This window comes from Felis catus, chromosome B2 (assembly GCF_018350175.1).
Source record: "Felis catus isolate Fca126 chromosome B2, F.catus_Fca126_mat1.0, whole genome shotgun sequence".
Classification (NCBI taxonomy): Eukaryota; Metazoa; Chordata; class Mammalia; order Carnivora; family Felidae; genus Felis; species Felis catus.
Genome location: NC_058372.1, coordinates 92,955,678 through 92,970,057, shown reverse-complemented (window position 1 = coordinate 92,970,057; position 14,380 = coordinate 92,955,678). Strand labels below are relative to the sequence as shown.

Here is a 14,380-nt window from a genome sequence, read left to right as displayed (position 1 = left end):
AAGAAGGGATATTAAGGTAGCACAGATTGAGAACCTTGGGGCTTCCCTTGGCTTTCCACTTGGTAAACCCAATGTAATAATATGTGTCTGAGAAAAAATCAGCAATAATGCAAATCATCAAAGACTTGAGGGATGCAGAAGTGGTGACCAAATCACGTTCCCACTTAGTTTATCTTTTTTTTTTTAATTTATTTATTTATTTTAATTCGGAAGACAGTTTCTGGAGAATGACAACACATTTTTAGTAATCCAACAACATAAATTAGGCACATATGTGCAAATCATACTTTTCTGGAATATATAAAGAAAAACAGCAAAGAAAGACAAGAAGTCATATTACAAAAATGAGGAATTTGTATGTAAGAAGAAGGTAGTAAGTGCTATGGAAAAATGAGACATAGGTGAGATAATAAGAATTAGGAGAGTCAACTGTGTGGAATTGAGGAAAGATTGATTGGTGTGTGATTTTCTTCAAAGAGTGGATATATTATGCAGTGGTATTTAAAAGATTTTTTGTAATATAAGATTGATATAAAATCCTCCTAGAACATTTAGAATGCATAGAAAATGGAGAAATAAAAATAAAATCACCACATATTTAGATATCCAAAGGTAAACTTCCTGGTTTTTTTTCTCTGATTTTTTGGTTTGTTTTGTATTAGAAGATATGGTGCATAGTTTACTTCTTACCAACCCTCTGCAAATGTATTTTGTTGGACTCTCAACATTACGAATAAAATTTTTTACTATGGGCTATTTCTTTCCTTATAAAGCAAAACAAGTTATCAAAATGTAATAAACATTTCATTAAAGTCTCCTCTGACTTCCCTAATAGTCCTCTCTCCAGAAGTGACCATTGTTATCAGTTTCTTATATATCCTTTCAGAATTCTTCTGTGCATATTCAAGCATATATCTGTATGGCATATTCTGTATGGCATATATATATATATATATATATATTCGCACAGAGCCTGAAGCAGGGCTTGAACTCATAAACCATGAGATCATGACATGAGTTGAAATCAAGAGTTGGATGCTTAACTGACTGATATATATGGCTTACATTTTTTTAAAACATAGATGGTATCAGATTATATCTATTATGACACTTTTCTCGTCACTTAATTTCAGAGAATTTTGAACATCTGCAAAATAGATCAGAAGCCTCATAGCCTAACATTATTTCATTGTTACCCATTCATTCACCTCCCTTCTTCCCATACAATTTTTTAGTGTATGCCTGACATTATACTATTTATTTATAATATTTCAGCATGTATGTTTGAAAGACAAGATTCTCTCTGTTTGCTTAAAAACACAAACCCAGTAGCATTACTGGGTCTAGAAATAAATGAACAGTAATTTCCTGTTATTTTAAAAATTAAATGTAGATTGACAATTGTATCACAAATGTCATCACTTTTTATGTAATTAATTTAAAACTTCAATTGAAATAGGGTGAATACACAGTAATTGGTTGATATTGTCTGTTAAATCATTTAAAAACCTAATGGCCCCTATGTAGCTTTGATTTTTTTGTACTTTATCAAAGAAAACAGGTCTCCATTATTAATTTGTAAGACATAGTAATATTTAATAGATAAGAATCTTTCACAGTTTTTTTTTGTTATTGTTGAATCAGAATTATGTAGTTTAATATATTATTCTGTGTTGCTATTTTCACTAAATTAATAATCAATTTTAAAGATTTGATGGATTCATTCAATTTGGGGGGACAAGAGGACTACATAGGAGGTTTTGTGTTCTCTTGTCAGGAGCCATATGATGTTTTGTGTTATTAGCAATTGTTGATATTAAATGGCTGGATGTATTATTTTATTAGGCACTAAATATTTGTATCCTTCTAATTTAATCATTATTCTTTTTATTTATTAGGTGAAGTATTTCTATAATGATAATTTTTTCTTATCTCCTATTTGACTACCTACTTATACAATTTTTGAAATAAGAGATTGATAACTTGATTCTTTTATTTCTTAGTTTTAAAAACAATTAGCTATCTTCCCTGAATCCTCCAACAGTATTCAGTTGGTTGCTATTGTTTTTGGAATTATGATGAGCTAAAAATGTCAAATCTGCTTAATGTGTTTCAACCTACTAAGTATTATTCTTATTGATACTCAAATAGTACTGTCTTTGGTCAGTGGGAACTTCTTCAATTTGACTTTTTAGTCTTTTGATGTGACTATAGTTGTTTCGGTCTTTGTTTTTATTTTTTGTGTTGCTTCCCATCTGATATGAAAACATTTTCCAAAGTTTATTTGATACATATAGCCCAGATGTGAAATAAGCCATTTCTCCAAGGAACTCTGATTCTATTTAGTGGAATCCATATATTACCATTGCTTCTTTTTTGATATATATATATTTTGAAACCTTCTTCATGGACAGAGGTAGAAATGATTTTTAAAGATAAAATACATTGTGAATTCATACTAATAACCCTAAAATTTTAAAATAAATATTGTTTAAAATATATATATGTGTGTGTGTGTGTATGTGCGTGTGTGTGTGTGTGTGTGTGTGTGTGTATACATTTAAATGCAGAAATCACAAAGACCATAGCTTAGTAAATTTAAACAATTGAAGATAACTAGCATATATATATATATATATCAAGAAGCAAAACACTGCCAGCACCACAGAAGCCCCACTTGGGTCTTTCTCAATCACTAACTTCCCTGTAAAGAGAAGCACAATGCTGACTTGTAGCATTATATGCTAGTATTTTCTGTATAAATTTAAGCTTATTTCACACTGAATTGTAGTCCCAAATGTGCATTTATGGCTAGTGGTTGGCTCTTTCTATCTGTGAGAGATCCAAGATATTTTTAAAGTTGTAGCTCTACATTTTTCCATACATGGCCTCAAAGACACCATGGTCCTCTAGAATATATCTTGGAGGACTTTTATAAGCCAGGTCTGCAAGTGGTATACATTATTTCCATATACATTACATCGAGCAGAACTCAGTCTTGTGGTTATATCCAAGTACATAGAGATTGGAAACTGTAGTTCAGCTGCATTCTGAGAAGGAGGGGAACACAGGTGAGCTAATTATTAATCATTCTTTTGATTTCTAAATATACAATGTATTCTTCTCTCACATTTAAACACACTCATCTCCATACAATGGGAGAGAATGTCAAGTCCTATCCTGTCAGTTGGCGTCCAGGTAAAGTTGGGGTTCTCTGATAGAGAAGACAAGATACTAATAGAGAAGACAAACATCAGATGCATGTGTTTCTTATCATATTTAGCAATGTCTCAATTGCAAAGACAAGCTGTCTTCCTCACACACAATGGTGGTACAGAATCAAACTAGGAGAGCATTATACATTCAAACTAGAAGGGTAATTATACTGTCCATTATATATTATACATATATATATATATATTATACTTTTCCATTATGATATCTTACATGTTTTTAGATCCATATCATTTTTATTAAAATATATTTATAATATAATTATTATTATAGGTTCACCAATATAAATAATTTTGGTCAGAACTATTTTTAAAGATACAATTTAATTATTTTTTGTGCAACTTTTAATCCCAAACGTTCTGTTTGGCTGATAACACAAAGTCTTTGCCTTGAACAGCTGAGAAGTTAAATTTGTCTTCTATCAATGGAGTAAAGACTGTGGTGGGCAGGTATTGTTGTTGTTATTATTGTTATTGTTTTGTGGTGGTCAGTTTGAGATGAAAAATCAGGTAACCAGTGATGGGCATGCTAGTTTTGAAATATGTATTAAATCCATGAAGTGATATTAAAATGGCAGTTACATTGATGAGTATAGATTTCAGAGAGGAAATGTGACCATATATGTAAATTTGATAGTAACTAGCAAATGGATGGTATCCAATATAATGAGAATAATGCATTCACCAAAGAATATAATGTAGATGGAGAAAAAAATTGCAGCCAAGAACAGAAGCATAATGCATTCCAACACAGGAGATTGGAAAAATTGCAAAGGAGAGAGGAACAGAGCAACTAATGAGGTATATCTGTATTTATCACATATGTTGGGAGCAAGGAAAGAAAATTTATTAACAGGGAAGAAACATTTATGTAAAATGATATTGATAGATGAAGAAGGCAAGAGTTTGGTATGAATGGTTGATATAGTACACAGAGTTCTAAACAGTAGTTTTAATGAAATGATAGAAGAAAATCTTGATTGCTGTAAGTTTGGACAAAATGACGGTAGATGTAGAACAAGATAAGTTTTTTTTTAAGATGGAAAAAGTAATATTGCTTTTTTTTTGGTGAGGAAGCAATTACGTAGAGAGAAAAAATGGAATTGTAAAAGATAATGGGATCATATAGAGTTGGCAAAACCAGTAAGATCTAATTTAAAAGGGAAAGATTAAATTAGAACAGACATCTCACCAAAGAAGATATACAGTTGATAAATAAGCAGGTGAAAAGATGTTCAACATTATATATCATAGGGAATTGAAAATTAAATCAGCAAAGAGATACTATTGCACATCTACTAGAATGGCAAAAGCTTAGAACACCAACAAACCAAATTGTGAGGAATGTGAGGATATTGAATAATAAGACTTCTCACTCTTTGCTGGTGGAAATACCAAGTGGTGTAGCCACTTTGGAAGACACGCTGGCAGTTTCAACAAAGCTAAGCATAAGTTTTCCGTATTATCAGCAATCTTACTCCTAGATTTTTATGCGAATGATATGTAAATTCATATACACACATAAACCTAGAAAAAATGTTTACAGCACTTTTATTTGTATTTGCCTAAACTTAGAAGCAAACAAAATGTTTTATATATTACTGCATACAGGTCATTATACATTTGACAAAACCCATAGAACTATACAATACAAAGAGTGAATGCTATTGTCAACTGTGGACTTTAGTTAATAATTATGTATGGATAGTCCTTCATCAATTGTAACGAATGTACCCACTAATGCAAGATGTTATTAATAGAAAATGGGAGATAGTGAGAGTTTATGTAAAAACTCCCTATAATTTCTGCATATTTTTCTGGAAACCTAAAACTGCAAAAATTACTGTTCAGGATGAAAAATAAACAGAATTATAAAACTGTCAAAAATAAATGGAGAGATTATCTTCTGTAAAAGCAGAGATCTTTGTTAACAGGTGGGAAATTAGATATTCAGGTGTAGATGCTGGTAGATGAGGAGATGTAAGGGAGGGAGATGGTAGAGATTATGTTCAATTGTTTCAAAATCTTAGTAAAAGAAGAAAAGTTCTAATCTCAGAGTGAGGTTATTTAAGTATTAGAATTTTGAGATAAGAAGAGAATATGTGAAATAATCTCTTATGAGAGTAGAAAAATCAATGTATTAAGAAAGCGTGGGATAATTTCAGTGCAATTAAAGGCCCAGTTGACATATGTGGTTTTAATTTTAAAGCAAGACCAATCAATGTGGTTTTAATATGAGGTTTTTTTCTTTCCTCCAGACTTACTCAGATGTATGTTACATGTGTAGAATAGACAGACATTGGATGTAACTAGAGTTGTGGTTTTGCAAAGCAAATATGATAAAATTTGAGGGGTATAGGGAAAGTAATGTAGGAGAGAGAGTAATTTTAATGAATTACCATATGTATTAGTTTGATAGGTCTGCCATAACAAAATACCACAGACTGGGCGGCTTAAACAATGGAAATGTATTTTTTCAAACTTCTAGAGTCCAGAAGTCCAAGACCAAGGGTTTGTCAGGTTTGGGTTCTCCTGAGGCCCCTTTCACAATTCAACGGAATTCTTTAACTTCTTTGCCACTTTGTAACAACGATTGCCTTTCCTCCATTTTCCAGTAACATATTCCATATTTCCATCCCAGGGTTCACCAGAATTACCTTTAATGTCCATATATCTGCTAATAGTCTCTTCAGGGCCATCTAGCCTTTTTCTGACATGCAATTCAAATCTGTCCAGCTCATACCCATTCCAGAGCCACTTCTATATTTTTAGGCACCTCTTACAGCAGCAATTGACTTCTGTGTGCCAAAATATGTATGAGTTTTCTAGGGATGCCATAACAAAAATACCAAGGGCCAGGTGGTTTAACAACTCAAATTTATTTTCTCATAGTTCTGGGCACTAGAAGTCCGAGATCAAAATGTTGACAACTTTCATTTCTCCTGAGACCTCTCTCCTTGGCTTATAGATGGCCACATTTTTGCTCTGTCCCCATATGGTCATTTCTCTATACATATGCCCCTGGTATCTGTATGTGTATCCAGATTTCCTCATCTTGTTTGTTTATTTATTTTGAGAGAGAGAGAGAGAGAGAGAGAGAGAGAGAGAGAGAGAGAGAGAGACTGAGTGCAAGTGAGGGAGGGGCAGAGAGAGAGGGAAACACAGAATCTGAATCAGGCTCCAGGGTCTGAGGTGTCAGCACAGAGCCTGACCCAGGGCTTGAACTCACAGACTGTGAGATCATGACATGAGGTGAAGTCGGACACTCAACTGACTGAGCGACCCAGGTACCCCAGATTTCCTCATCTTATAAGGAGAACAGACAAGTTTGATTGGAGCCCACACATATAGTCTCATTTAATCTTAATTATCTCTTTAAAAAAAATTTTTTTAACGTTTATTTATTTTTGAGACAGAGAGAGACAGAGCATGAACGGGGTGGGTCAGAGAGAGAGGGAGACACAGAATCCGAAACAGGCTCCAGGCTCTGAGCTGTCAGCCCAGAGCCCGATGCGGGCTCGAACTCACTGGCTGCGAGATCGTGACCTGAGCTGAAGTGGGACGCCCAGCCCACTGAGCCACCCAGGCGCCCCATTAATTATCTCTTTAAAGGCTGATCCCTGGGAGTTTGGGCTTCAGCATATGGATTTTGAGGGGGACACAGTTAAACCCATAGCACCATATAATTTAAGATTAGTAAAAAGGGAAGAAAGGCCATCAAATAGAAGAGAGGCAGTAAAAAGTTAATAGGATCTATGAATTGGAGGTCATCGTAATGTTAAGCTTGGAGTTTGGATACTTGGAAATAAGATTATGTAGTGTTTACAAGTTCTTGACAATGCCACAGTCTAAGATACTTCTATGGAAATGAGCAGCTGAGATATGTAGAAACACCAGATCAGCATGGGGAAGAAGTTCAAAGGTCTGAAAGGCCAAGGTCATTGGAAAGGTCACGTAGATGTGTTTTGAAATAATAAAGAATCTAAACAGGAATCATGTGGAATATAGTATTGGTGAGCAGGAGGTAAAATCATTGAGAAATAAGGACCAACATGTTAGAGGTGTATATATGAGAGCAGTTATGAAGCAGTATGTTGATGATCCAATTTGAAGACATGAGATTTAAAACTGGGGAATTTAGGGATGAAGGAGGGAGAATTGTGTGGAAGCAGCAATGAGAATTAAGGAGGATGCCTGCCTGCCATACCTGCTGATGTGTGGAGGCCTGAGAGCAGAGAGAGAAATACAGTTGCTCCTACAGAGAAATTCTTCCTCAGGGAAGAATTAAGTTTCCTTTAAAGCAAGAAAGCATAGGGACTATTTAGAAAAGAGTTCAGTGATGACGATGATGATGATGATGATGATGATGAGTCATTAATTTTTAGTGTTTTAAAAGTTATAAAAGGGTGAAATAATGGGGCTTAATAGGTTTCTACTTGAAGTGTTTAAGAAATTGAAGAGGGATGGAAGGGTTTCAGGAATTGTAGATGTGAGACCCAGTAGGAATGTAAAGGGCCAGATGGACCTTAGTGAGCAGAAGATGAGAAATGAGAAATCTGGGCCTTCCTCTGAGACTGACATAAACAGATTAAAGGGCCTATTTAAATGGGTCTCAGTGGATTCAGGGCAGATTGTGGTGGCAAGGCTGGAGGTCTTGTACACAGATGACTTCTATGGCTCTTCACAGACATTTGATAATGGAGCTTACCACTTATGCTTTCTTCTAGGAGTTTTATGGCTTCAGGTCTTACATTCAAGTTTCTAATGCATTCTGAGTGCATTTTTGTGTTTAATCATTGTGAGTGAATGAAACTCATGATTGAGTTTCATTCTTTTGCATGTGGAGGTCCAATTTTGCCAACACAATTTATTGAAGAGACTATTGTCATAAATTAATTGACCGTATGCATGTGGGTTTATTTCTGGTCTGTTTATTTCGTTCTATAGATCTATAGGTCTTTTTTCATGCCAATATCATATTGGTTTAATTACTATATCTTTGTTGTGTTGTTTGAAATCAGGGAGCATGATGCCTCCAGCTTTGTTCCTTCTTCTTGTGATCACTTTGACTATTCAGGGTCTTTTGTGGTTCTATACAAATTGTAGATTATTTGTTTTATTTCTGTGAAATATACTGTTGTGTTTTTGTAGGAATTGCAATAATTCTGTATATTGATTTGGGCGGTATGATATTTTAATAATATTGATTCTTCCAAGCACAGAATATCTTTCCCTTTATTTGTGTAATTTTGAATTTCTTTCATCCATACCTTATAGCTTTCAGAGTCCAAATCATTTACATCCTTGGTTAAATTAATTCCTAAGTATGTTATTCTTTTTTTTTAAGTTTTATTTTATTATTGATTTTTAGAGGGGGGAAGAGCAGAGAGGGAGGGAGAGAGAATCCCAAGCACACTTTGTGCTGACAGCACAGAGCCTGATGCTGGACTTGAACCCACGAACTGTGAGATCATAACCTAAGCCAAAACCAAGAGTTGGATGTTTAACCAACTGAGCCACCCAGGCACCCCAGCATTGTATTCTATTTGATGCAATTATAAATGGGATTTTTTTCTCAAATTCTCTTTCTGATGGTTGACATCTTTGTGCTTTTCCTTTGTTGTGCTCAGTATCTCACGGAAGGGAGCTTTTAACCTGGTGCCCCAGATTTTGCGGCTGCCATCCAGGGGACACTTCTTGACTGCTTGATGTGGAGGCTGGAGGAGCTTATGTTCATGTTCCTATGGGGTTGCAATAATTGGTATTACTCAGAAAGGAGCTCACACCCCTGTCTGGCACCCTGATTTTTGCAGCTGCTGCCAGGGACACCTCTATATTGCCTGGCTTTGGTGTCTAGTGGGGCTTATGCTTTTGTGTCCCACAGGACTATAACCAATAGAGAAAGATTCCTTAAACAGATACTACCCTGAGGGCCCCACAGGAGGCAGCTGACCCGGAGCTTTCTAAGAAGGGAGCCTATCTGATAATCATCATCGCTGCAGATTGAAGTACAAGTTGCTAATAATTAAACACACATTTAAAGGCTGACTGTAATCCTTTCCAGAGACCTCAGAGCACGGGTGCTATCTTCATGCTCTCCTCCGTTGCACTCCAGAGCACTAGTGTCTCCTAGAGGGGGACTTTACACGTTCTAAGTGTTCTAGGTTTTATGACTGGTGCTCTGATTTTTGCAGCTGCTTCCCAGGGGACTCCCTTTGATCTTGTGGCTCTGGTGCATATGGGGCCTGAATTCCTGGGTTCCCCAGGACTGTGGCAATCAGAGAGACAGTTGTTGACAGGCTACCACCCCCCATGGCACTGCACAGACAGCAGACTGAGGCACCCCCTCATGGGTAAAGGAGGCCTCTTTGCTTTTTCTAGAGCTTTGGCCTTGAGGTTTGCCATACATGCAGTGGCCTGTGGAGCTACTCTCAAGAAACAGGCTATAGATGACATCTTAGTGATCTCTTTGCTTGACTCCAACTTGTCAGTATCTCCCAGTGAAGAGCTTCAACACTTGTATAGAGCCCCAATTTTTGCAATTCTCAACATGAGGCATCACCAGATCTCCTGGTTCTGGTGGCCAGCAGGGTTTATGCTTGAGGTCCCCACAGGATTCTATATTTGAAATACTTTTGAAAGTTCCTGCCTAAGGGTCTGGCTTCCAATCAGCCTGAACCTAAATGTTGAGATCCTCTCCTCAGGGACACTAACAGGTCTTGGCACATCCTCAACTATTGGGAGCTATTAAAAAATATAATAGACTGCTTGAACAAGCGCAAAGTTTTGAGAGACAACAAAGAGCTGGAGCAGGGTTAAAAAATATTTATCTCCTAAAAAGAGCAACATCTTCAAGACTGGGAGTGGTGGTTTTTTCATCTACTGTAAAGAAGCCAGCAGAGAGAGTCGAACAAAATGAAGAAACTTAGGAATATATTCTAAATAAAAGCAAGATAAAACTTCAGGGGAAAAGAAAAAGCCTAGTTAATAGAAATTAGTAATTTATGTCGTAAAGAGTTCAAAGTAATGGTCATAAATATGCTTCCTGAACTGGGGAGAAGAATGGATGAACACAGTGAGAACTTCAAAGAAGAGATGGAAAATATAAGAAAGTACCCAAGACAAATCAGAGTAAAGAATACAATAACTGAACTGTACAGAGTAAAGAGTACAATACCTGAACCAAAAATTGCATTTGAATTGTTCAGTAACAGATTAGATACAGAAGAAAGGATCAGTGAACTCCATGATGAGGCAATGGAACTCCCCCAATCAAAGCAGCAAAAAGAAAAAAAGAATGAAAAAAAAAGTGAAGATAGCTTAAGGGACTTCAGTAACAGCATCAGATAGACTAACATTCACATTATAGGGCTCCCAGAGAAGAGAGAAAGGGGGGAAAATCTTATTTGAAGAAACAATGGCTGAAAACCCCCTAATTTAGGGAAGGAAACAGGTATCCAGATCCAGGAAGCCCAGAGAGTTCCAAATATGATGCACCTAAAGAACTTCACACCAAGACACTTTATAATTAAAATACCAAAATGTAAAGACAAGGAGAGAACCTGCAAAGCAACAAGAGAAAACAACTTGTTTGTTATGTAAAAGAAACCTCTCAGAAGACTATGAGCAGATTTTTTAGCAGGAACTTTGTACTCCAAAAGACAGTAGCATAATACCTTCAAAATGCTGAAAGAAAAACAAACAAAAAACAAGCAAAGACCTCTAGCCAAGAATATTGTACTCAACAACATTATCATTCAGAATTGAAGGAGAGATCAAGAGTTTTCCAGAAGAGCAGAAATGAGTTTTCCTTTCCAGACAAAGGGGAAAGGGGGGAAGATTTATCAGGAGGATATTTGTTTCTTTATTTAAAAAGACATAGAATATCAAAATCAGATATTTGCCTGCCCTGGGCAGGATAGAAAAATACTTTCTCTCATTTTAGAGGTTTACCAAATTCTCTGATATCATGCTTCCATTTAGTCTGCAGATGGTAAGATGATTTTGTTCTACTGAAAGTATAATGCCCATCAGATACATTGATAGGTATGACATGAGATTAAAATCTGGGAGACTTTAGAGATATGTTGTCAGGCTCTGAAGAGCAAATCGCAGGATCCTTAAATGCTGTGATTAAAATCATGTGAAAAACAAGTCAATATTCCCCGAATCTACTAGCATTCAGAGAGAGATGCATGCCTTTTGGTGGATTTTGGTAAATTTCCTATGGATTTTGAATGCAAAATATAACATGTTTTGGTGTATTTCTGGGACCATTTACCTAACTGACCTCCAAGTCTGCCCGTTTCCAGTTAGGCCCTTGTTAAAGAAGGCTTTACATGGTGTTCAGACTGCACTGTATTTCCTGTCTTTGACTCTTTTAACCAAGAATATCCAATCAAGTTGGGAAGCTATATAGATCTCATAGCATATTTTTATAGAACAAACACAGGAGGAACATGCATGTTTTAAGACACACATTTATATATTAGTAGATAACGTTTTTTTTTTTTCCTTTGAGAAACTACTCTTAATTTGTGGTAGGTTCTCATACAAATTGAATGCCTGATCATAGAATAGCAACTGACATGAATCTAAAGTGCTTATCATCCGATATGTGTTATATGAGTTTCCAAACCATAGTGCGATGTTTGAAGAACATTCTATCCTCAAATGAAAGTTATATTTACATGTCTATGTAGCTCTATCTCTAACTCTCTAAGTAAGACTGTGAATTATCAGATACTAAAATCATCTTTTGATATATGTTTAACCATTGTTTTGTTTTTGGTTTCACACACTAGAAAGAAAGTTTCATGAGAGCAAGAGATCTGTCTTATCTATTACTCTATCACCTATAACTAGAAAAATATTGGTGTGTAGGAATAAAAATTTAAATATATGTATTTTTGAAGGACTCTGTGAAAAAACAATTACCTAAAACTGATGTTCTGGATCTAGAAAGTCTGAATTCTCCCACTTTACTTTCTCTGTCAAGCTCTCCTTCAAATCTCTATTGCTCTTTTTTTACACACTTATTTGGTAATAGCTTCAAGAGTCATTCTGTTCTGTGTAATATAGTAGTAAGGATGGAAACTCTAGGAGACAATAATAAACGAAACAGTGAATAGCTTTTTCTCCAGAGGGAGTATTACTCTTATCTTTTAAGCATCAAACAAGAATACATAGATATAATACTTTACATAAATATTTCCACATATCTCTCATTATTATTCAACTTCTGCAATTTATCTAGAATTTCTTATATACTAATATTTTAGTACAATTAATATTCACTTTTAACAATTATACCCTTTATGAAATTGCCTTAGGTCGTAATTACATGGCTTATGTAGAGTAATTAATTAAGCAGCTGCTTTTGAATCTGTATCACATTATTTGATTTCATAACCTCTAATAATGATGATTCTATTACCAACCATGGAAAATCTTTTCTCTAGGCCTAATTTTGCCTTCATTGAAATTTACTCTAACCTTTCATTATTGTATTGTATGTAAGAAGAAATAGAAGATCAATATTCGTTATATTTTTAGTAACAATGATAAAGCCTTTCCACTTTTACAAACTACATAATCAAAGAATCATACACAGCTCTTTTTAACAGAGAAAAAAATATGTGATAGAATATGATGTCATACTCAAATAGCTCCTGGAATTTTCTTTCAATGTATTCTTAAATACTGGCCTTATTACTTTTTTCTGGCATTGGTGAATTTTTTCAATCAGTTTTCCAACTAGGGCATTCATGTCCATCTAACAACATCTGAAATCAAATGGAGTTCACAAGATGTCTTGTCACATGGCTTGCATTGTTCTTCTGGTGCTTTGGTAGCCATACCTATAATAAATTAGAATAATAGCGTTAATGATGATATCAAATAACCTTTTTGTGAGCTTACAATGTACCAGAGGCTGTGTTAGACATTTCACACTTATGATATAGATGTTAATATTATCTGTATAACAGGGAAGTTTAGGAGCCTATGATCAAATAGCTAACAAGTAATAGAAATATCATTAAAACCCAGGAGTGGCTCTGTGCTCTGTAACTATGCCCATCATTTACAGCCAGGATGAAATCCAGGTGTGGATGAAATCCAAAGGTTCGTTTATTGTATAACCAAATCTGATTCTTAATTGTGACCCTAGAAAATATCAATGACATGATAAATCTTGTTTAATGAAAGGAAACATTTAATGAAAAGAAACTTGTGTCTTGACAACTCAGGTGTTAAGCACGTAATAGTAATGACACTGTTGTTGATTTATGTTTAGCAAAATGATTTGTACTTTGTCATTTATACATAAGACAGGCTAAAATTTTCCATCATTCATTGAGTCTGGCTAATTCACTAAATCCATCCTAACAATTGTGTAGTACAGATTTGATCATTACTGTCATGATTAATCACAGTATACATGGCATTTTTAAAAATACATGTAAAATGCTCTAGTGCACAGATTAGTCCCCTTTGTACCAGAGTTTGATATCTTTCAAATCTCTAGTTACTGCACTAGGACAGTAGTTGGTAGCTCCTAAGAACTGATGTCCTGACTCCATTTCCAGCATTCCTACAGCATGAGGGTGTTTGCAACAATCAGATGTGATCCAGTCAATACTCAGAGGCTTCAGTGATTCCAAACAAAAGAACATTTTATCCTTAAAATATAAGCATTGGAATGGTTAATATTATATATTTCATTCTTGTCATGCTTAGGTCCAAAAAGTGAAATCTTTTTTCTTTTCCTTTTTTTTCTCTTATCTGCCTTCTTTCTCACTCCCACTGGACAAGAAACATTCTTGGAACACAATCATATAAATACACAGATCATTATTTTTATATTGGTTGAGATCCTCCAATTATGTGTTTTTAGTCCGCTCTATTTGATATTTATCATTGCCATCTTCATTTTCACTGGGTACTATGAAGACACTGTATCCAGTCATTAAACAATAGTATCTCATCCTCACTTTTTGGAAGAATATTTGTACTACTCTTTGCCTTGACTGAATTCTGGTTCTTCTGTGTGGGCCGTGCTTCCCTGAGGCTGCTCGGTGTGCTGAAGCGTGTAGTAAATTCTTGGATGCAGATAGTGTTCTCAGACTACCTCATTGCTGCTTCCA

The 14,380-nt window shown here is 35.2% G+C and overlaps 1 long non-coding RNA gene across 1 annotated transcript in view; it reads left to right on the top strand.

Annotated features, from left to right (window-relative positions):
• Positions 1-14,380, top strand: part of LOC111560505 — a 1,125,299-nt gene that overhangs the window by 889,885 nt on the left and 221,034 nt on the right. The window lies entirely within an intron of this gene.